This window comes from Pteropus medius, unplaced genomic scaffold (genome assembly GCF_902729225.1).
Source record: "Pteropus medius unplaced genomic scaffold, Ma_sr-lr_union100, whole genome shotgun sequence".
In the NCBI taxonomy this organism is placed as follows: Eukaryota; Metazoa; Chordata; class Mammalia; order Chiroptera; family Pteropodidae; genus Pteropus; species Pteropus medius.
Window position 1 is genome coordinate 3,439,188 of NW_024344374.1, and position 23,329 is coordinate 3,462,516.

Consider the following 23,329-nt stretch of genomic DNA (forward strand, 5'->3'; position numbering starts at 1 on the left):
CCTTAAGTAAAGTGCTAAAGAATGTCGACATAACCTGGAAGTTATTAGCTACTTGATATCTCAGCCACCTACTTATCAAAGCAAGTCTATGACCTGTAGACTGCTCCAAGCTGACCCTGGGACTTCGTGGATGTCACTAATCGGCCAATCACTGTGAAGAATAGGCCATTTAGGAGGGCTGTGGGTCCCACCAACTCTAATCAGGACACTTACACTTTCAACCAAGCTGTATATTGATGTGGTACATAAGAATTCTTCTGAAGAAAGGGCATTTTAGCTCAAACAAGATAAAAACCAAACTCTTATTTTTTAAGGATAAAACCACTAATTTACAACACTTCTATTTAGGACCCTTCTGCAAGTAGCTAATGTTAAAGACTCAACTTACTTTATATGTGAAAGTATGAGTCTCAATTTGCATCTCCGCATGTACAGGAAATAGCAAGCTTCTGTTCTCTTTTTAAATCAAATCCAACGTGACTCTGAGTTGTCATCCTATCAGAGTGGCAAGAAGCCAGTCTCAGTTATGAGGGGCAGTCCCTTTCTTCCTATAAGGACAAATCGAAATCTGGGAGCCTTCTTTGGTGCCTCCAAAAGAGGAAGGTTCTCTAATTCCCAGTCCCTTCTGGTCACCATGAACATCTTCACTAAGCCTGAAGCAGCCCATTGAAGTGCAGCTGCTTCCACGCCATAGCTGTGGGACTCTGCCACTCCCGCACCCAGAATCCTACCTTCTGCACGTACCAAGCAGCCAACCACTCTCAGTTTTGGTCATTTTCATAGAGAACAAAACAAGGCAGGGTCTGAACTTGAATTAATTATGGAACCCATAGCCCTTCTCCATTTCTGAGTCGCCATATCCACTCTACCCACATTTCTCATCTCCTCTCCATCAAGGATGTTTAGCATAGTGCTTTTAGTCAAGGCTGCAGCAAAAAGCAATAAACCGAAACCAAGACAAAATTATGGTCGTCTAGTGGCTTCTACTTTCTACACTGCAAAATTTCATGAAATGTGAAATTAATTAAAACCTGCTACCTGTTTAAAATAAGAGGTTGAAGAAAACATAATGGACATCAGTGCGTGTTGACACTTCAATACTATAAATGTAGGGTTTTATTTTTAAATAACTATGTAAAGTGTCGATTTTGTCTTTCTAATTGCTGACTCCTCTTCCTGGAAAATAACTCTGAATAGCCAAAGAAATTACTTTGCTCAGCATTTAGTTACTCTAGGGACGCGTGACCTTACTTTTTTTCCGTTTCAAACAGGGACAAAAGTCAACTGCCCAAGGGCAGCCTTCACAGAAGCTCCCTGGGCAGAGAGGAAGAAGGTAGCATTTGAGGCCAGACTTTGCAGTTTGGGAAGTTTTTCTCTTCTTTGATCCAGGGATCTAACAGGCACTGCATGAGGCCAGGTGACACTGAAAGTCTCTATTGTCATTCCAGCTCTTCACAGTCTTAATGGGAACTCAGCCAGCTCAGGCCACTATGCTCCTCCGGGCTGGCGGAGTTCTTGGCTGTGAGAAGGGGTCAACTGGGAGTGGCTCATCTGCAAAAGCGTAGAACCAAGAACCATTCAAAAGCCCCATTAAAAGCCAAAGCAAAGCACCAATACAAGCTGGGCAGACGAAGGAAACTAGGTACTAGATAGTCAAAATGACAACACCAAGACGGAATTAGCAGGTTCAGAATGCTCGCTGCCTTTCTCCTTGTTTCACGAGGGTGTGAATGCTGCAGTAACTGGATCCTGATAGCTGTGGGGGAGGAGAAGGCCAACCACCCCCAGGACAGCTACAGCCTGGCTCTAGTCAGGGCTCAGGTGTCACAGGTCATGTCATCCTAGGTGTAGGTCACTGTGAACACTCTTAGCCCCTTGTCCTAACCCTTACTCCACTATATGGAAGTGAGATGAGTTACCTTGTTGGTGGGCCACAGCCATCAATCTCAATTAATGAAGCTAAGTCTCTCAAATGTCTTAAAATTGTCAGGTGAGGTCTCTTACTTTTCCCATAGATCAGTGGGAAGGAGGCCAGACAAATGCCCTCCCCTCCTTAAAGATGTAAGCTCTACGAGCAACATGACAGAAGGGCAGAGAATGAGTTCCAGCAAATCCTAGGGACTGATAAACGTGCCAAGATCTTCAATAAATGTTAGCTGCAAAACTGTCACTTCGCATATGACGTTGTTAGTCATTTTCAAGGAGAGGCTCCAAAGGCAACACTAGTACAAAGAAAACATGATTTCCAAAGAAACATAGGAAATTCACATATATTAACTATCCTTTACGTGATAGAGTCTTTATCTTTATACTGTCTCTTTTGAACCTTAAAACATGCCTACAAAGTAAACATTATCTCCGCTTTTATAAAGGAGAAGATGGTGACATTTGGCAAGTGGCTGAGCTGAGCACTGATGCCTAGTACTTCTTTCTTTTTTTAATTTTTATTTATTTTTATTATTTTAAAATTATAGTTGACATATAAATGCCCAGTACTTTGACTCCCAATCAAGTTCTCTTTCCAGTATACCACTCTCCAGAAGGAGACCATCTCAAGGATACCGAGCATCATTTTGATATCTCCATACAGGTGCGGTAATTAGAAGAAATCAATCCTATTGATTCATAGTCACCTTTTATAGAATGTTCTAATTACAGCCAACAGCCTGGAAATGCATGGACCAAGCTACTCATTATCAAATCAAAACAGGAGCTAATTATGTCTCTTCCAAAGAACAGAATATGATTATATGGCTGCCTATTTATTCCCCAAACCCCATTTTGCAAGCTGCCTTTGAAATTTGTGCAGAGTATTTTTAGAAAAACCCCAAACTGCTCCAGCCTTGGTCTGAGGTTGACAAAAGGACACAGACAGGCAATAAGGCAGGTTTGGGTGGCCAGCCTTCCCCGTGGTGGGGTGTAGGCCCAGCAGCTCATCTGTGGCCCGCTAAGAAGATGGTGACTCATGATGTCACTGCTTTTTTTCAGCCTCTGGAACCACAGGAATATGAGAGTTCACATCAGAAAAGACTGCATGACCATCAGAGAGAGCTTTCCTCCAGAAAACTGCAGAGAACTCACTGGTTTACATAAAATTATAAGCAGCCAGAGAATCCCAGCGAAAGGTGTCAGCATTTTCCTTAGGGGCTCAGAGCACTCATTTTTCATGTCATATCAAATCAGATGTATGGTGGGAACATTAGGAGCCTAGGGGAGGTGATTCATTTCATTCCTTCATTCATTTTTCCTCTACTTCCAGAACACTTGTTTGTGCCAACTTCTGTAAGTATTGAGATTGCAATGAACAATGTAGATGAGCAATGTAGAGTCCCAGCCCTTAGTGCCTGGCACATAGTAGGGACTCAATCAATATTTACTAAATGAGAGAATGCTCTTCACGAAGTACTGCAGTGGTTCAGAGAAAGCTACTGAAAGGAAAGAACTTTTGATTTGGGTTTTGAAGGATGAATAGGAGATTGACAAGCAGGTAAGAGGTGAAAAGAAATCCAGATAAAGGGAATGATATGTACTTAGACATGGAGGTAGAAAAAAGGATGGTGCTTGGGTATTTGCCAGCATCCCTGGGATACAGGACTGTGCATGCATGGGGGTGGGTGAGGTATACAGGAGCTGAAGCTGGAGAAATCAGCAAGGGCATACCTGCTAAGCTAAACCCCCTGGACTTATCCTGGAGGCAAATGGTCAGGGAGGCATCCTGACCAACATATGTTGAGAAATGCAGCTTCAGAGCAAACATGGATGACTCAGCACAGTCTATTAGTGTTCTCAGAAGCCATGCTCAGCCCTCTCCTTGTGCTAGTGGGTGGGCGCGTTGTCTCTGGGCAGGAAGACCACCCGCCTGGTGTCACTGCATACACATCTGACTTCCATGGGGATTTTTCTAAGCCCCATGACATGAGGAAAGCTTATTCAGAAATCTGGAAGGCAAAATTCTCCCATGCTTTTACTCATACTTTTGTTCTTTTTTTCCATTTGGTTCACATTCTTTTATTATTACAGCCACAGAATTACTTCTCTCTGCCGCTTCTTTAGTGGCCCAACAGAAAAACTGTCACCTTGAACATCTCCCTCTCTGATTGACAGAGAATTCTACCCGTACTTCAAAGCCCAGTCAAATATCACCATGCATTTTGTTCAGCAAATATTTAATGGGTACTTACTTGACTGGGCTTCTGACCCACGTCCTGTAGCAAAGATGGGCCATTTTCATCTGACCCTCACATTGGACTTTCCCACCAGCCACTCTATACCACCCTCACCGACTTAGGTTAATCTCCTCAACAAATCTCCTGGATACCACCTCCACCCCACATTCACCTTGACATGCTGTGCATTGGCTCAAATCTTAATTAAAGGTAGCAAAAAAAACCCCAAAACGAAAACAAAACAAAAAAAACACAACAACAACAACAAAAACATGAGTGATAAGAGACAGAAAGAATAGATTAGAATAATAAGTGCAAAGAGTAGCAACCATTTATTCTGTGCTAACTGTGAGCCAGCCACTGTTCTAAGGATTTTCGTATTTATTAACACTTAACAGGATAGACAGCAACATAAAGGCCCCAGTGAGAGAGGCCGAGCAGGAAGGAGTGGATATAGGAAAGAGGAAGTTTGCTGCCAAGAGAGGTGTCAGCTTTCACCACTTCCTTTCACTATCACATCAGCCTACTCAAGTCTCTGCCCAGTAGTGGTCTCCTACTGTCTTCCATCCACCAAAGATTTTGTTTCCAGTGCTTCTTTTCTCAGTCTCGTTCCTCTTCCCTATCGGAATCTGGAAGGAAGAGGGAACCTGACCCATTCAAGAAGGTTTATTCTGCTGGAAGGGCATCAAATACTCCTCATAACCACTAAAGGAGAAAGCCCAATCTCCTTAAAATAAGTCTTGAATGCAAGAGGAAGCCCCCGAAGGTGTTGGAAGAGGGAATAACATAGTCCAGGTGGTATTTTAGGGTTTGTGGCAGAGGGTTTTGGTTTTCCCTGGGCTCCTGGCTTCACATGCTGGCAGAACATTCTAAAGGAGAACTCAGAGGATGAGGAAATGGTCACAGCTGCTCAGGAGAACACTGCTGTTCACAGAGTCATAGAGTTGGCATCACACCTATTCTCCAGTGATAGTTTGAAAGACTCTTGAGCACCTTGAACTGAGAGCAGTCTGCTCCGCCCCCTCCCCGCCCCACAACCTGCCACCAGGCTGGCAGTCCAGTCAGAGAGAACCAGCAATTTTTCCAACTCACTGAGTGCCTGACATGGAATTATAGCAACTTCCCTGTGCCCTCTCCAGCCCACCCTCAACTTCCTTGTCCTCCTTCATGTCCTACAGCCATGCTGCCGGCTTATGTGCCCCGAGTTGTACTGACCCAACCAACGGCCTCCTTCATCCTCAAGACCAACTGACCATCCCTTTCTTTGCTTCCATTCTGACTGCTCCACCTCTCCTGGCCACTCCCACTCCTTCTTCGGGCGTTCATTCAACAAACGATCATTTCACACCTGCTATATTCTGAGTGCTCTGCTAAGAAGTGGAGGTACAACTGTAAAAGTGGTCTCCAGAGCTTTGGCCTTCATGGAGCTCAAGAAAAGTGAACAGACATATAGGCGTGGGGAAGGGGCAATGATGGGGAAGAGCTAGGAGACATGGAAGCAGAAAGTCAGTCTAGCACGTCATCTACTCCCCGGACAAAAAAAAATACAGAAATCACAAAGTTTAGATGAAAACTCAGCAGATATCATAAGTGTCAGTGTGAATTTCATAGTCATTTGACTCAAAGGGGTGGGTAAAGCTGTAAATTTATTTTAATAAAATTTAATTAAAATCATGGCAAACTTAATAGTTTCTTTTATATGAACTTGGCTAATTAAAGATAAAAACTTAGCCTAAAATTTTCCCCTCTCTTCTTTTTCCCTTTCTCTCCCAGCATCATCTAAGTAGGGGTAAAGATGGAGAAGTGTTGGCTAATTGCCCAGCACTAGAGCTGTGTCAGAGCCACAGCCACGCCTCTGTTCCTCCCCCGCCTTTCCCATCACCGACCTCCCGCCATGTGGTCAAGTCCCCTCCTTTCACACCTGAGCCTTCTCTTCACTTTGTCTCTTAACTCAGCGGTCCCCAAACTTTTTGGCACCAGGGACCAGTGGTCCTATGCGAATCTTATGCCTGATGATCTGAGGTGGAGCTGAGCTGCAAAAACAGATGAATCTTCTCTCTTGCCCACCGCTCACCTCTTCATGTGTGACCCAGTTCCTAATACGCCATGGGCTGGTATCGGCCCGTGGTTTGGGGGCTGGGAACTAGTCTTAGAGCCCCAGATTCTATGTTCCTGGATTCTGTGCCTCCAGAGAATGTAAAACAGAGTTAATAATCAAACAATCTCTCTTCCTAATGAGGACCCCTTTTTACCTCATATACAGAGCAATTTATCTTCCCTTTGTCTTAGCATCTCCCTCCATTCTAGGTCCAAGGCCTTATATTTGAATAACAGTAGCCTCATCAAAATGTTTTTACAACAAAACAGCATTATTCCTCCGAAGATGAACTCAGCTAAAATAAACAGATACAGTTCTTTAAAAATGTATTTTTTTCCTTTTATCCTGCTACATGTTAAAAAGTTCAGTTCCAAGTCTATTCTCTTTCTCCTGAACCATGTGCAAAGCCCACTTTCCCCTCCAAGCGCAAAGCCCACTTTTCTACAGAAAGACTTTAGTTTTGTTTGTTTGTTCAGTAGTCCCAGGTTCCAAGGTGCTAAAAAAATTGCATGAATTACAGGAATAAATTTGCCTACAGATCCTTAACAATGGTTATGAAAACTCTTCATCTCACACAGACTATTTTGCATCATTCCAGAGATACATGTTTTACCAGTTGTGCCATTATCATAATGAATTCAAAATATAAATATCAAGGACATGGGGGCTACATGCCCTTCTGGGTTACTCGTGCCTGTCCTCCTTCTTTAGCATGACAAATGAAAGTTAGCTGTCACCTTACCATTTTAAGAAAACACATGCTCAGGGGCCTATTTCCTTAAAAAGCTAAAGATCAGTCAACAAGATAAATAGAAGAGAACTCAAGACATGTCTATGGTTAGCCTATGGTACTATAGTTGATTTAAAAAGAGAAGAGACAATCTCTTTCCATATATATATCCTTTCACAACCACATTTGGGCTTTGGAATATATCCACTGATTAAATTTAAGAGAGGTACTCTACCTCTAACCCTACTAGCTCAACAGGTGTTCAAGATGAACAAGTTACACTGGGCATGGGTAAATCAAGGTGGAGAGCTGCTTGTAAAAACAACTCCAGGGTGGAAAGTGTCCTAAAGCTAAGGCCAAAGTAGGAGGGACGTAACATGCACTACGCAGTCTAGGACAGCTTGGCGAGGCTGTCACAGTTTTGACCAAGAAATCAAAAGCTTTTTGGCCATCAGGATGAGGACAGAATAGCAGAGCATGTAGTAAATCATAGGCTGCAAGGTGTGACCTGCTTATGAGGGTGGCACCAGTGTGAAGGCACCTTGCTGATCTCTAGGGAGCACTGGTGGAATGTTGATGCTCCTGAATACATTCTGCTTGGGTGCCCACCCTCTAGGAGTCATGCTGATACAAGGCCTTTCCTGAAGTCATATTGAAAGGCTGGTCCAACCCTTCACTGAAGAAACAGGGAAAACACATCCTACATTTAGTGAGCATAATGTCAGCTGCATTTTTAGGGCCATGTGGTCCCCATCACTCCTCATCCCTTTTTTTCCAGGCCTGTGCTGAACTATAAATTTTTTAGAGAAAGATTCCAGATAAACACAGGCTCCTTGTTATTGGTGTAAGTTCAGAGCCCCTTTAAAGAACGATGAACAAATTATTTCCTTGTTCAGCCACACAAAGCTCACCGGTTATGCTCACATTTCAGGACTGCAAACTACGAGGTATGCAGGTAGTCAAATGAGGCTTTGATGTATGCCCTCTGAACAGTAAAAGTTTATACTCCACCTTCCCAGAGGCAACACTGGTATTCTGTATGGGGAGCAGAACGTCCCTGATACTCTGTTCGCTGAGCCATGGGCCCCAAAACATTTGGTTGTGCCTAAAATTCATTTGCCCTTTATCACTTAGCAAGAGGAAAGGGAGGAGTGGTGGGGGTCATGTAACAGTTTCACATTCATGATACCATCCATTTCTTTCAAAAACAGGAATTGTAGTATTATAATAATTATAAACCCACTTCATATATGAATGTTCTAAGATCACACAGCTGGTGTTATGGCTTTAAAATTTTAAACCCAGATATCCAAACCAAACATCTTCCATGCACTATGTCCAAAAAGTCCTGCCAAAAGCAAAGAGAGGAGGATGGGGAACATGCGTTATTTGCCAAAGCGCTGGGATATCAGGATTTCACAGGTTTTCAAAGATGGTGCTAGAGTCTTCAGTAGAGTATATGGTTCTTTTGAAGTAAAGCCAGGGTAATGGGAAACACTGAATTTGCTTTGTTAGATCCCCTCCTCCACTTTTGGCTCTTCCAAAGCCCAGCTTTTTCAAGTAAAATGACATGTTAAAAGCATTTTTGCTTTGCTGAGTCTGAATGGCCGCAATGTGGCAGCAGCCCAGAGCATGCTGGGAAGAGGCAGAGTTCCAGGTGAGGTCCAGTGACCCAGCACCGCCTCTGTCCTGACCAGGACTTGCTGCTGCTGAGGCTAACGATGAGTAAGTCTCTCTCCAAACCAAACAGTTATTAAGGGAGATGCGTTTTTAGACTGTGGCGGTCTAGTCCTCTGCTGGCAGCCTTCGAAAGCTGTCAGAGCTCTACTAAGGAAAAATGGAAGGGACGAGCATTTATTGGTTGAGTGGTGCTGACAGGCTGAGTACTTTGCTAACTGATCTACATACTTGGTGGCATTCCGTCTTAACAGCATTCGTGTAAGGTAAAACTTTCTAGACTTATTTTGGGAGATGATAATGATGAGGTTAAGAGAGAACTGACTTGCTGACCAGAAAGTCACCCAAACTGGGACACACAGATTTAACCCCAGATCTCCTGAATGCAAAGTCTATTTTAATTTTACTATGCTGATTCTTGGCAGCCAGATTTTAATGCCCTTGGAATTTTCCACGTGTTCTAGATTCTGGTTCCTTAAGTAAAAGAGTTAAAAACAACAGAGGGCCGGGCATTCCATATTAACAATGCCCAGCTCGTTTTTGTTTTTCAAATCTCAACATGCACCTCTTCCTCTTGCTATGGAATTTGTGGCCAGTGCTGTCTGTACATTCTTACTGATCCACGATATGATAAGTAAAGAAACTGAAAATAAGTAAATGTTTACAGTTATTTGACAGAGTAATTTTTTCTTTGCAGTAAATCAAATATTTGGGCTTCAATTATGTATGTCTTTTTTTTATTTTCTTTTTTTCTAGTAATTCATTTTTAATGTGGTTTATAAAAACACTAGTATGTGATGGAATGGGGATTAAAGAAATAATACTGGTCACCCCAAGTTTGAGAAGCACTATTGCAAAGTCTGAGAGATCTTTGAAAGCAAGGCCCATCTTTTAGCATGCATTAAATGAATGTTTTGATGAAGGTCTGGATAACCGTGGAATCTTTCAATTAAGGAATGGCTTGTTGCTGAAAACTATTTCTGACCTATGCCGCTCGCCATCTCAAGCACTTATGATCTGAAGGGAGGATGACCAGTGAGGCAATTAAAAGCATGGACACTGGAATAAGAGGACATTGAATTTGAATCCTGTGTCTACAACTTAGCAGCTATGTGATCTTGAGTAAGTTAGCTTTGCTTAGACTTAGTATCCTCCTCTGTAAAAATAAGACATACATTAGGGAAATGAAAATCAAAACCACAATGAGAGTCCAATTCACACCCATTAGGATAAAAAAAATGGAAAATAATAAATGTTGGTCAGGGTGCGGCAACATTAGAACCTTATGCATTGCTGGTGGGAACGTCAAATGGCACAGTGGCTGAGGAAAACTGGTGGTTCTTTAGAAAGTTAGACACACAATTACCATGCAATCCAGCAATTCCACTCCTCGGTTAATACCCCAGAGAACTGAAAACAAGGGCTCAAGCAGACACTTGTGCGCCATGTTCACAGCAGTATTATTCACAAATTACAAAAGGTGGAAGAAAAACCCTCTAATGTCCATTGATAGATGAATGGATAAACAAAATGTGGTATATACATACAATGCAATATTATTCATCTTTGTTACAAGATAGAGCGAGGCATATCACAAATGTTAGGAGTTGATTTGAGCAAAACTTAATTCCGATTGGACAGTGCCAAACCAGAAATGATTAGGATGCTCCACAGGCGGTAGCGAAAGGAAGTCTTTTATAGAGAAAGTGAGGAAGCAAAGCAAGGAAATTCTTTAATTGGTCATAATTTGCACAGTTGCCTTATTTGAGAAACCCTAATTGGCTGTTGGTGATTGGCTCTCCTTAGGTTTTGCTTTAGTAACCTTGAGGCATTCACAGGCGTAGGTTCTGGTTTGCTTACAGAGGTCACCTAGGCATTAGAGCCAACCCCGTCTAATGGCGTCCTTGTTTAATTAATTTTACATCCTTAAAAAGGAAGGAGATTCTGACATATGCGACAACGTGGATACACTCTGAAGACATAAGTGAAATAAGCCAGACACAGAAAGACAAATATTATATGATTCCATTTCCACGAGGCACCTAGAATGGGCAAATTCAGAGACAGAAAGTAGAATAGAGGCTACCAAGGGCTGGAGGGAGAGGGGAATGAGGAGTTATTATTTAATGGGTGCCGAGTTTCAGTTTGGGACGATGAAAGAGTTCTGGAAATGGATACTGGTGATGGTTGAATGACATGGTGAATGTACTTACTGCTACGAAATTCTACACTTAAAAATAGTTAAAATGGTACATTTTGTGTAATGTATATTTTTCCACAATAAAAAGAGAGAGCAAAACAGTAAAACAGTATTTATCCTCCTATCCTACTTATTCCTAACTGCTGTCAGCATATGCAGTCATTCTGAGCAGAGACTAAAAGAAAACATGCAAAAAGCACTGGATGAGGGGCTTTGTAATTTTTTGGATTTTCCAAATGTTCTTTAGTAAGTGAGTATGCCTTTCATGATTGGGAAATAAAGGATATGCAAAAAATTATTTTTTTGTTTAAAAGTAGAATTTAAAAACCAATGTTCTCCCCCATGAGAACTGAGAGGGTTTTGTCTTTGCTATAGAAGCAGGCCACGGAGTGGCTATTTTTATCTAAGGGCATCACCACAACCAGCTAAACCCAGCCACATTTTGTGTGTGTTCAATGTCTCGGGTTATTTTTCAGACATTTAGATGATTGGTGAAACCCCAACGGCGCTTGTCTGGAAGATGTTGGCTCTTAATTCCTAAGGTAAATTTAAGGCACATGTATCACCATCTCTTTTCAGTCATCTGTCTTTGAAGTGGGCTTGCCACTGAGCTTAACTTCAACATTTTCCCCTGACGCTGCCTTCATCTCACTAAATTTCTGCGGTTGGTGGCAGAATTGCAGGCAGCATTTGGAGGGTGCAACTGGATGTACTCATTCAGCAAATTCTAATGAAGCAGCTACTGGGTCCCAGGCGAAAGGGATGCACAGAGCGCTCAGCGAGGTTTCTGCTGATGAGGAGCTCACAGTTGACAGGGAGAGACAGATGAGTAAACAAATGAATAAATGGAATGTGATGGACTTAATTACGGAGCTAACCAAGGGTAGTGAAAACACAGAGATTGTACAACTCGGAAAACCTTCCTGTGGCCACACCATCTAAAATGGAAATGGCTGGCAGCCCTGCCCCATCTTTCTCTCCCACTCCCATCTGTCACTCTTTGTCACACCTCCTGTGTAATTTCCTTCATCATTAAAAGCTCACGCCATCTTGTTTATTTACTTGTGACTTACATGATGATAAAAGCTCCAGGAGTGGGGACACCTTGTCTCTCTCAGTCACCACTGGACCACTCTGGGTAGTGGCACCTACAGTATTTCCACCCAGCAGCTGTTCAGGGACAGCGACCTGTGTGGAATGGGTATAGGACTAAAGTTCTGTTTTCAAACAAGCCCTAAGCTGCTTGTTTTGGTGATCACAAGTTTATTTGGCATGGCTTTGGGGGGAGACGTAGAGGTTAGGGAAAAGCAGCTCAGGACACCTCCTTCCTAGCTGTCCCCTTGCGACACCACTGTCCCATAGCTTCTTAGAACGCCAGGGGACCCAGAGTTATTTACTTTTAAATTTATAACATTTTGAAATGAAGCAATCAATGCCAGAAAGAGGTTACAAAAATTACGACATGTTTTAAATGTTTTCACCTAACAAATGAATGTTTTAAAAACAGAATGCAATGTTATTTTGTTAGTCACAGAATAATTCAAGTATCCCTCAAAAATTGAATTATCGTACACCTTGGACAATGTATTCTGGTAATGGGACAGAAATTTAAAATAGTATGATAAGTGATTTCTCTTAATTCTGTTGGTAATCTCATTTGGAGAAAACGCCTCAAGTCTCTATTCACATGAAACCCGTATCAAGCAGTTCTCAGGTCTCAATCCCATTCCACTATGCTCTGCATAGTCCCTTCCTGGCACAGTAAGTGCTCACCAAGTGGCTTAGGAAAAAATGCTAAATGAGCACATGTATGAAGGAACAAATGAATGAGTGAAGTCAAGAAAGGAAGGTCCCTGGGATGACTCTACAAAAATGTGCTGCATCCCCAGAAGCCTGGTAGTAGGACAATATAAATAACCTTCTGGGCAAGGGGACAGGTGGTAACTGCAAACGAGACAGAGTTGCAAATAATGCAGGGGGCATAGTACAATGTCCAGTGTGAGAGCTGGCAAGGGGCCAGATCCACTGGGCTTTGAGAAGAACGTAGAACTGATGAGGAGGCGCTGAGGGTCTTTAAGTAAGACAGCAAATATGACTCGACTTGCCTTTCAGAAAGATCACTTTGGCCCCAGTGTAGAGCAGGGGCCAGGCAATTATGGCCTCTGGGACAAATCTGGCCCTCCACCTGTCTTCGTAAATAAAGTTTTGTTGGAACACAGCCGAGCTCATTCCTCTGTGTATTGTCTACGCTGTTTTCACATTGCAGCGGCAGCACCGAGTAGCTGTGATGGAGACCTTTGGGCCCATAGGGCCAAACATATTCACCACCTGGCCCTTTACAGAAAACAAAAATTGCCGACCCCTGGTCTGGAGGAAAGGGAAAGTGAGTCCAGAAGCAGGGAGGCCAGTTAGGAGCCTGCCAGGAGCCAGCAGGGTGAAGACGGAGAGGAGGGGCAGAGGCAGAGATGCTGAGGGAGTAGAATTGTCAGGACTCAGTGTTTGGTGGGGGACGAAGGAAAGGCGTTCAGAATGACTCCCTGTTTATTTCTTGGGGGACCAAGGTAGATGTCCTATCATTCACTGAGAAAGGAAAATAGCTTTGGGGACAGGGAAAGAAGATACTGACTTTGGTTTTCAACATGTTGAGTTTGAGGCTCCTCTGGGACATCCAGGTGGACATGACCTCCAGGCAACAGGATCACCAAGCTTGGAGCAGCCTGGAGACTGAAAGCTAGACGTCCTTAGCACATTACAAGAGGTGGCTAAAACCGTAGGAGAGCGTGTGTACACAGAGACTGAGGATAGAGCTCTGGGGACTGAGGACGGAGCTCTGGGAACCCTCCAGAGCTCAGTCAGGGGCACACAGAAGCCCAACCTCCGTACCAATACCTACCTCCCACCCAAAAGCCCAGTGCCCTGCTTCCCCCTTCCTCTTCCGCAGAGACAGAGTGGGGCTGGGGAGCCTTCCTCCGCCTTCTAGCTCTAGGAACATATCCTTTTCATTAGAACAGCCCCAGCCTGAGAGGCATGTGAGAATCAAATCATTTTCTCTTTATCACCCCAAGTACTGCTCTCGGGTCACATCAAGGTGATGCCAAAGGCTGGGATGAAAAGTGGACTGCCCCATGAGGTGCTTGGAAGCCTACGGAGATGGATCAGGTTTCTCTTTTCATCCAAACAAAAAAAATTGGTGGGCATTTGCTCTGTCAATGTCCAGTTAAGGAACTGTCTAAATGTTTTCTTCCAGAGACATTTTAGTTGGAACCCTTTCCCCAAGATCATGACCTTAGCTCTGGGCTTAGAAGGATGACATACAACATGTATACATATATACGTATAGATGTATATTTGCATATGACATATAGCATATGTAAATGTCTATCATATACTATATGATATCATATAACATATGATGTGATATATATGATACACACACATACACACACTTTATTTTTGGTCCGACTGGCAAACTGATGCCCCAAAGGAGGAGTCTGCAAGTAGGTCAACACGTTTATAGCACAGGTAAAAATGTCCCATGTCTTCTGACTCTAATCCTGTGTTCCTCCCTCCTGGTTTCCCCTCAATGTTCCTCAGGCCTTAGCCACCTTGACATGAATCTGAAGGCTGTCCCTCCCTCCTTCCCGCATCTTCCCCTCAAGCCCCACCTCGCCGAGGAAGGTGTCAGGGAGACACATGCAGGCACCGCAATAAGGCTCATTCCCCACACCAGAGTCCCCTTGAACACTTTGGCCTCCCGCACTATGCCGACTCTTCCTGCAGAGATGCAGTGAGTGCCCCGGTTGGTGGGGACAGCTCTTGCTCCATGGCTCCCTTTGGGTATCTCCAAAAATCCTGAGCCTGGGGATTTGCTTGATTCTCCCCTCCCTCCTCAGTGATTATGAGGCAGTAATTACGGCTTAGTGGGTCTGCTCTGTAGACTCCAACTTTTTTATGGTTCGACTATTCCAAAGTCAGGCATGTTTGGCTCTCCCACTGATCACACACTCCAACAAGGTTCTTATCATATTGAAAGTCATCTCTTGCTATCCATCCTGCTGACTCTTGCACCTGTCTTTCAATTCGTTCCAACTGTAGGTGGAAATTAGGTAGGTTGTCAAATTTTCAGAACAGTGAAGCAGGAATTTTTAAAACAAAAACTGTGTGTCTGTGTAAGGTGTGGAGAGAGGGGTAGGTTGGCTCTGATATTTTGTTTTTGTGGTAATTTATGTGAGACTCACATGCTTTACCTCTCTGAGGAAGAGGAAGTCTGAAGCTGAAAACATTGTGTTTGGCGTGGGAACGAGGCCTATCACAGTCTGGCCCTGCCTGTCCTGTTTACTCACCATGACCGGCTGCTTGGAAGCCAAATTCAACTCTCCCTCCAACATGATCCGATCTCCCAGCCATTAGGCCTTTGCTGACTTGGGTCTTCCCACATCTCCACTTTCAGCCTCAGCTTGAGCCTCTAAGTGACAGGCCCTGAACCAAGACTGAAGGATCATGAGCGACCTCAAGGCATGAACTCTCTGGTCCTGTGTTAGTTTCCTAGGGCTTCCGGAACAAAGGAAAATGAACTAGGTGACTTAAAACAACGGAAATTTACTCTTTTACAGTTCTAGAGTCCTGAAGTTTGAAACTGAGGTGTCAGCAGGGCCATGCTTTCTCTGAGAGGTAGAATCCTTCCTTACTTCTTCCTAGCTTCTGGTGGTAGGTGGTGATCCTTGGTGTTCTTTGGCTTACAACCTCTGCCTCTGCTGTCACGTGGCCTCGTTCCCTTGTTGCGTCTATGTGTCTCTGTGTCTTCATGGGGCAGTCTGCTCTTCTTATAAGGACGTCAGATATATTAGATAAAGGGCCCGATGACTTTATCTTAACCTGATTATAGCTTCAGAGACCCTATTTCCAAGTAAGGTCACAGCCACAGTGCACGGTGTTGGCATATCTTCTTGAAAGATACAATTCGACCCATCACAGTTCCTATTCACTTTTTCAAGGCTCGGTCTAATATCCTTGGGGAATGCTCTCTGGTGCCCCAACCAGTTGGAGCCCTTTCTTCCTCTGCCCTCCCAGGAATCAGTCTCCATCTTCCGGTACTTATCTTAAACTGTCTCACAGATGTGTTAATTTGAAGAACATAACCTCCCAAAAATGGGAGAGATTAGAAATGGTTAATTTGGCCTCAAGATATTATTTCATGTTTGCACAGCCTCTTGTAGACTGGAGAGTTTCTGCATTCATTCATTCTGTGGCCCTTCCTGGAACTCTGCATAATGCTCTGGCCCAAGGAAGCTTCTCACAGAATCCAGGACTGAATGGAGGTACTGGCACAAACAAACCACAGCTGGCCAGGAAAGCTCTGGCTAATAGATGCCCCACAGATGCCTCTGTGGTGTGTGCCTCTGCCTGCTCGCCAGCCAACAGGTGTCCTCCCAGTGATTTCTCTGGGTACTGTTGAATCCAGAGCAGCGTGTGGCTTGGCTGAGTCAGGGCCCCTTCCTTCCCCACCCTGGCATGCTTAGCTCCCTGCAGCAGCCCAAGTGGCAGGCCCGGCTGCTTCCCTGCCTACATTCCTAAGCCACCCCTCTTGGACAAGATGAGTACCTGCAGGTCTGCCTCCAGCACTGGTGGGAGGCTTGCTGCCCTTGAGAGTCTAGCAACTGGTGACCTGGGCTGAATTCTAGATACCCGCAAATCTCCAAGTTGTCATTATTTAGCCCAACCCACAGGGTGGGAGGACTTCCTAATATAGAAATCATCAGAATGAGGTACACGTGCATTCCAAATCCCAACTCTGTCCTTTAGGCAAAGCTCTGACCTTGGACAAAGTCATGTAATTCTCTAAGCCTCTGTGATTCATCTCATGTTGAAGTGGGTTTAATGACAATTTCTTTGCAGCATTATTAGAAGGAAGGCTAATTGTTACGAATATGGGTTCTGCAGTCAGCAGCCTAAATTCAAAGGCAGACCATCAACTTGGAGCAAATCACTTATCCCATCAAGCTATAGTCTCTTCAGCTGGGCTGTTACTAGTCAGATTAACTGTATTTATTTCCTATGGCTGCTCTAAAAATTTTCATGAATTCGGTGCCTTCAACAACACAAATTTATTTGTTTACAGTTCTAGAGGCTGGAAGTCTGAAGTCCTTTTCATTAAGCCAAAACCAGGATGTCAAAAGGGCTGTGCTCCCTCCAGAGACTCTAGGGAAGAACCCATTTCCTGGTCCTTTTCAGCCTCTAGAGCTCCATTCCTGGGATTGTGGACACTCTGTCCTTCAAAGCCAGTAGTACAGCATCTTCAAACTCCCTCTCCTCCCATCATGATATCACCCCCAGCCTTCTGTGTCAAATCTCCCATTGCCTCCCACTTATGAGGACACTTCTGATTACACTTAGGGCCCACCGGGTTATCCAAGATAATCTTCCCATCTCAAAATCCTTAAGTTAATCACATCTACAAAGCCTCGTTTGCCATATTAGGTAACATTCAGAGTCCAGGGATCAGGACATAGGTTTCTTTGGGAGGCATCATTATTCAGTCTACCACCACAACATCAAAAATATGTATCAATCAGTGTCACATAGCACAGATCCCTCGGGACAGTCCCCCACTTTCTTGCCTCATGGGAAAAGCAGAGGATGGGGAGTAACTCGGGGAGATCAGGTCGGCACTATTTACTAACTGGGTTTGAATTATTTCAGTATTTTGGTACCCGACCATACTGGCTGAATATGAGCCCTGCTATTAGTGAATATTTCAGAGAGCAATCATCGTGATTAGATCACACAATCCATATCAAGAAGTCAGTACCATGCCTGGCATACAGTAAGTGCTCAATAAATGTTAGCTATTAATATTGCAAAAAATAGTGATATGGTGCCTCCCAGGGGCCTGGATTTTGTTCTGAGTGGATTAATTTCACCAAAAGACGAGAGCTCCCCCAATTCCAGGCTGCCTCTCTGCTGTCCCTTCAGGCAGCACAGATACCCCAGCATACCTGGGTGCTGGTGCTCTTGGATGTCAGTTCTCCCCATCTTTCTCAACTTCCTCCCCACTTTTCCCAGGACTCACTCTCAATTCCCTCCATATTCAGGACCCAAGCTCTTTTTTTTTTTTGCAGATCCCTCGGGATAGTCCCCCACTTTCTTATTGGAGTTGGCACTCCAATAAGAAAGTTGGGTCAACATACTCATTCATCAGCCCCCCGTTTGCCCAGAGAATAAATTATGCTTCCCATTTCCTCATCTACATACATGAGCTCTGGCCAAGAATGCACTGAAGGCTTCCAACTGCTTGAAAGATGGCCAGACATCCTGACCCTGGAGTTTGTCCACTGGAGCCAGGCTCTGACAGTTGCGAGATGTCTCCTGCTCAACAGTCCATTACTCTGGGTCAGCTGATTGACTGAGCCTGGAGGAGGGCTTAGGCCATATCGGTCCCTGTGAACTGACTATGAGCCTGCTCACGGCCTAAGGCAACTGCCTTCTCACGGAGCCAAGTAAATACCCGCCTGGTAGAATCCTTTCTACAAGGAAGAAGGTTCTAGGAGTCCCTTGGTGCTAATGCCCAGTTAATCTTTGAAGTTTAGCTCTCCAAATACCTTTATTTTATTTATTTATTTATTTTTTCATCTAATACTTAGAGCACCAGTCAGAACCCTTGGCATGTTCTAGAAATCCAAACTCAGTGATAATAGCTACAGCTTATTAAGTGCTTATTATGTGCTCAAGAGAGCATAAAGAGCTTACATCAATCCTCCAATTGTAATAAAATGCTAAAACTGAGGCTTACACAGGTTAAGTAACTTATAAATGGTGTTTCCAGGTCTCCAACTTAGAATGTCAAAGTCTTGTTTTGTTTTTCCCTGCAATATCATACTGCCTGTGAATGAAAAAACAATCCTTGCACTCAGAAGTTTCTGTCTAGTGAAAGCATATTTTATAATTAAATAACCATTCTTTCCTGCCTTCTGAACAAGATAGTTAGAGCTTGAAAACAGAGGACGTCTCTCCTATGTCAGAAGGTAAGAGCCAGTAACATCTTGAGAGACCACCTGATTTAAACCCCCACTATGAAGATGGAGAAACTAAGTCACTGAGAAGGACAAAGACTCCCCTAAAACCCCACACTGGGTATATAGAAGAGCTAAGACTGGAGCCCACCTTCCTACAACCCAGCCCATACAAGTTCTCCCCACTGCCTGGGCCCCCAGGGGAAAGAAGAGTTAGGATTAGGGTTGGTAGATTTAGCAAAAACCAAAATAGGATGGCCAATTCCATTAGAATTTCGAATACACTTCTACCAAAAGATTATCCATTGTATATATGGAATTCAAATTTAACTAGGTCTCCTGCATTTTATTTGGCAACTCTAGTTAGGATGGATCCTTGGGCAGTCAGGGCTTTGGGAAGGGGTGAGGGTAGGAGAGTCGCATCCACCCCTTACTTGATTTATAGCTGATGATATGAAATTCAGAGAAATGACCTAAGGAGCTACAGTGAGAGGAAGACAAGGGACAGGTCTGGGTGATGCTCAATCAGAATCCACACCATCCAACCAGTCAGAAGGTCCATACTCACACAAAACCCTCCAGGAAGGAAGGAGGTAATGGACACGGTGTGACTGTCAACATGAGCAGGAAGGAGGCAGCACAGAGGAGGGAGAGAGGGGCTCAGCCTAGGTGGAGGATTCCTGGACAAAGGGACAGTTCTCAAAGGAAGCAGAACTCTTCTAAGAAGCGGTGGTCACCAGGAAGATAGGGTAGTGGTGGCAGGGCATCCCAGGCAGAAGGAACAGTTCAAATATGCCTCCTGATTTTTTTTTATTCCCCACTGCTAGTCTTCTTAGTGTCTGGTAGCTTGCTACAATAGGAAAAAAAAAAATCCAAGATGTGGCTTAAGAATTTTCAGTCACATCAGTAAGGCTTCTTAGCTATGTGACCTGGACACATTTACAGAACATTGCTGAGGTTTTTTTTCTTTCCTTAATAAAATGGGATTCACAGAACTGTTGTTCAAATCAGATAAGAAAATGAGAATACCACTTGATAAAGTATTGGTATGAATGCTAGCTCTTACTGCAGTAAATTCCCACTTTCTACCGAACGAATGTTGTTCTGTATTTCCTCTCTTCCCATCAAAAACACATCAAGATCTTAAAGCAGATCCCATTTGTGAATCAAGTCCTCTGCTGCTTCATCATCCCTTGCCCTTCTAGTTTGAGAAGAGAGTAACTGAATGATTTGAGGCTGTGAAAGGGCCAGATCCCCCTGGGTCCCTGGTTTCCACGGTCATTTCGGAGAGCTGCTTTAGCTCTCAGCAGCACACTGGCCACTACTAAATAATTTTCTGTAGCAGTAGGTTGTAGGAAATCGTCCTTTAGTATGTAAAAGTTTCAAGAATGAAGTCAAGTAAATATTATCAGTGTTAAAAAGTAATTATGTGGAGAGACAGGAGTGGGAGTTGAGACAATAAGGAGCCAAGAGAAGAAGGAGGGAAGGAAGGAAGAGGGGGAAAGAGAAAGAGAGGGGAGAGAAGAAATAAGCTGTGCTAGGATCTGGTTACTCTGTTTGCAAGTTGGCACCTTTGGAACTAAAGTGAATGATAGGAGCTCCCTGAAACATTTTCCTCATCTATGAAAAGAAGAAACCCTATTTGCAGATAGGCTGAGCAGACAGTCATTGAAAAACATTAGAAATTTTACTAATATTTATGTAATGCCTTATAGTAGACATGGTACATTCTGATCCATCATCCTTCTTGAATCTCAAATGACGTTAAAGTGAGTAAGATAATGATTGTTATCTGTATTTCATACTGAGATTCGAGGAGATCAATGATTTTCCCAGTATCAACTAGCTAATACATGGCACAGCTAATTGCTATGGGACGACTCGCTCTTCTCCATGACTCTGGAATCCACAGAGCGCCTGCTGTGGGCTGGGCCTTGTGTTATGTGATGGAAGTGAAGTCAGACAAACCGAACTGGCCCCTGCCCTCAAGGAGCCTACTGTCTATGGGGAAGACAGACATTAAGTTGATAACCTTGCAACTAAATATATGATTACACTCTGGTAAAAGATACAATGAAGTCAAATAACAGTCTCTTAAAGAGTTAATCACAGGAGGGATAACTGAGGTGGGGAAGGGTATAGGAGAAGGCCTCTTTGCAGAAGGGAATTGTAGGCTGAGAGAGTGTGTGTGATTCACCCAGACCTGGAATGAGGCATTCTAGGCAGAGGGAAGAGTGTATCCGAAAGCCCTAAGCCATAAAACTGCCCCATTATGGCTGGAGTGTAGTTTTTCAAGAGGGAAAGAAGTAAGGTTAGGTGGAGAGTTAAAAGAGGGTAGCTCAATGGTTCTGAGTAAATAGAAAAGACACAGAAGAAGTAACAGCTTGCTGCTTTTCCGAGATTTCTAATTGTCCCAGTCACACCCTCACTAGATGTTTTTGAGGTGCTAAGAAACTTGTTTTGTCTGTAACTGCACTTTTTAAAAAAAGTCTGAGTTTATGTTTTCCAAGTACGATAATTAGTCAGAAAGGCTTCACATTGTATAATTCCATAGATATTATGTTCTTCACTAGTTACACAAATAATTGAGTATGCCTCATAAAGATGACTTAATTTCACAAATGAGTTGTACTCAAGTAAATATTTACTTCTAAATGCAATTTTGTCAAAAAACTTCTCAGAACACTTTCATTAAGCTCGCATGATGCATAAGCTATGTAGTTATTAAATCATTATGCGGAGGGATGATAACTTTTAAATAAAGAGAAACACATGCTTTCAATGCATCAAACACTTGTATGGGGCTACTTACATGCCAAGTCTTGCGATAACCACAATAACTTGGATCTTTGATTTCTGGTATTAGCGTGTGCTCTCTCTTTCTCTCTCTTATTGTCTCTCTCTCTCTCTCTTTTCCTCTCTCATTCTCTCTCCCTGCACCCCCATAGTCAAGTCCAAGATAAAGCCATGATCTCTTACCTTCTTTCCATCTCCCTGCACCAACCCTGGTCAATTACCACGTACATGGATCCTTGCAGCAGACTTCAACATGTCCTAAGTCCACTCCTGTCGCCTTTCAGTCCATTATCTACACAGCAGGCAAGTGAATTTTGTACAATCTAAACCATATTATAACACTCAGTTGTCTAATACCTTCCAATGACTTCCCAAATTACTTAGAATAAAACCTAAACTTACCAACAGAAAGAAAGCATCAGTCACCAGACCCAGTCACTGCCCACCTGTCCCACTCCTGACACACAGCTATACCCTTAAGCTCTCTATGCTCCAACTGCAGTGGACAGTTCTCTCTGCCTGGATCATTTAAGCCGGTTCAGCTCTCACCCCAGGAATTTCCTGCCATCACTGTCTTTCTCCCTGCAATGCTCTCTCTCCAGTTCCTCGCAGCATGGCTGACATCTCAGCATTCAACCCTCGGCCAGACTTGCTTCCTCTGAGAGAGCTTTTCTTCCTTCTGCTCACTCTATCACATAACTCTGTTTTATTTTCTTCACAACACCTACTTCTCACTGTTTGAATTTAGCTTGCTTCTTTCTCGAGTTTTTATTGTTTGACTCCCCTCCCCCACCCCCTTGGCTCTATATCTCCATGAGAAGAAGGATCTGGCTTGGCTTGTTCACAGCAGTACCCCGGGGGCTTCAAATAGGGCCTAGTCCATTGTAGATGTTCAATAAAATTTGTCGAATATAAATCAATTAAGACGTGATACCTACCTGAAAGATCGATCATTTCTAAAATTAAACTGAACAGCAGGCAATCTGAAACAAGTGCTGTCGTGGAGGTGATGAAGTTCTACAGCTGATCCTTCTCTTCCTCAATGTTGCCCCCACCCCTTGGTTATAATGAGAACGCCCTGAAGAGTCCTGCTCCGGTCCTGCCTCTCTCCAGTTCATTTTCCACAAGGCAGTGAGCGCTCTGTCCTATTCTCACAGCCTTAAAGGATGCAGTATTAACCCATTAGCACCCATACAAGGTATTTTAAGTTTTGGTTCCAGCCAAACTCAGCGGCATCACTTCCGGCCCTCCCCTACATGCATCCTTCAATCCTAGGAAGCCAAAACACTTGCAGATGCGAATCACCCGGGCTCCACCTTTCCTCCCTGTTATTAACATCCTGTTCTCTCTGCTTGCAAGTCCACTTCCATTTCTTAGCCTGGCTAACCCCTACTCCTTGGTCAAGGCTCAGCCCTAGAAGATTTCACTTCTAAAACACCTTTACCGTTTCTCCCCTGCACCTTCATCCACTACCCCAGGCCAGACAGATGCCTCCTCCTTGCTCCTATCATTCTGTGTGCTCAGAGCCATCCTAGGACTCACTACACCTGTTTTATGTCTCCACAAGACCAGGAACTACAGGAGGCAGTCTGATTTATCTGATTTAGCACAGACTTCTCAGTATCTAACATAATACACAAGAAATATTTACAG

At 43.7% G+C, this 23,329-nt stretch overlaps 1 long non-coding RNA gene across 2 annotated transcripts in view; it reads right to left on the bottom strand.

The window, feature by feature from the left end:
• The window catches only part of LOC120608723 (uncharacterized), a 121,461-nt gene extending 98,346 nt beyond the window's left edge, over positions 1-23,115 (bottom strand). Inside the window, exons 1-3 of one of the 2 annotated variants that reach the window (XR_005654497.1) lie at positions 22,615-23,115; positions 21,860-21,968; positions 18,534-19,730 (exon numbers count right to left, since the gene is read on the bottom strand). This is a non-coding gene — a long non-coding RNA (uncharacterized LOC120608723). Of the gene's footprint in view, positions 1-18,533; positions 19,731-21,859; positions 21,969-22,614 lie in introns of those variants that run through there. The other variant, XR_005654496.1, reaches the window with a different exon arrangement.
• Between the last annotated feature and the right edge of the window lie 214 nt (positions 23,116-23,329).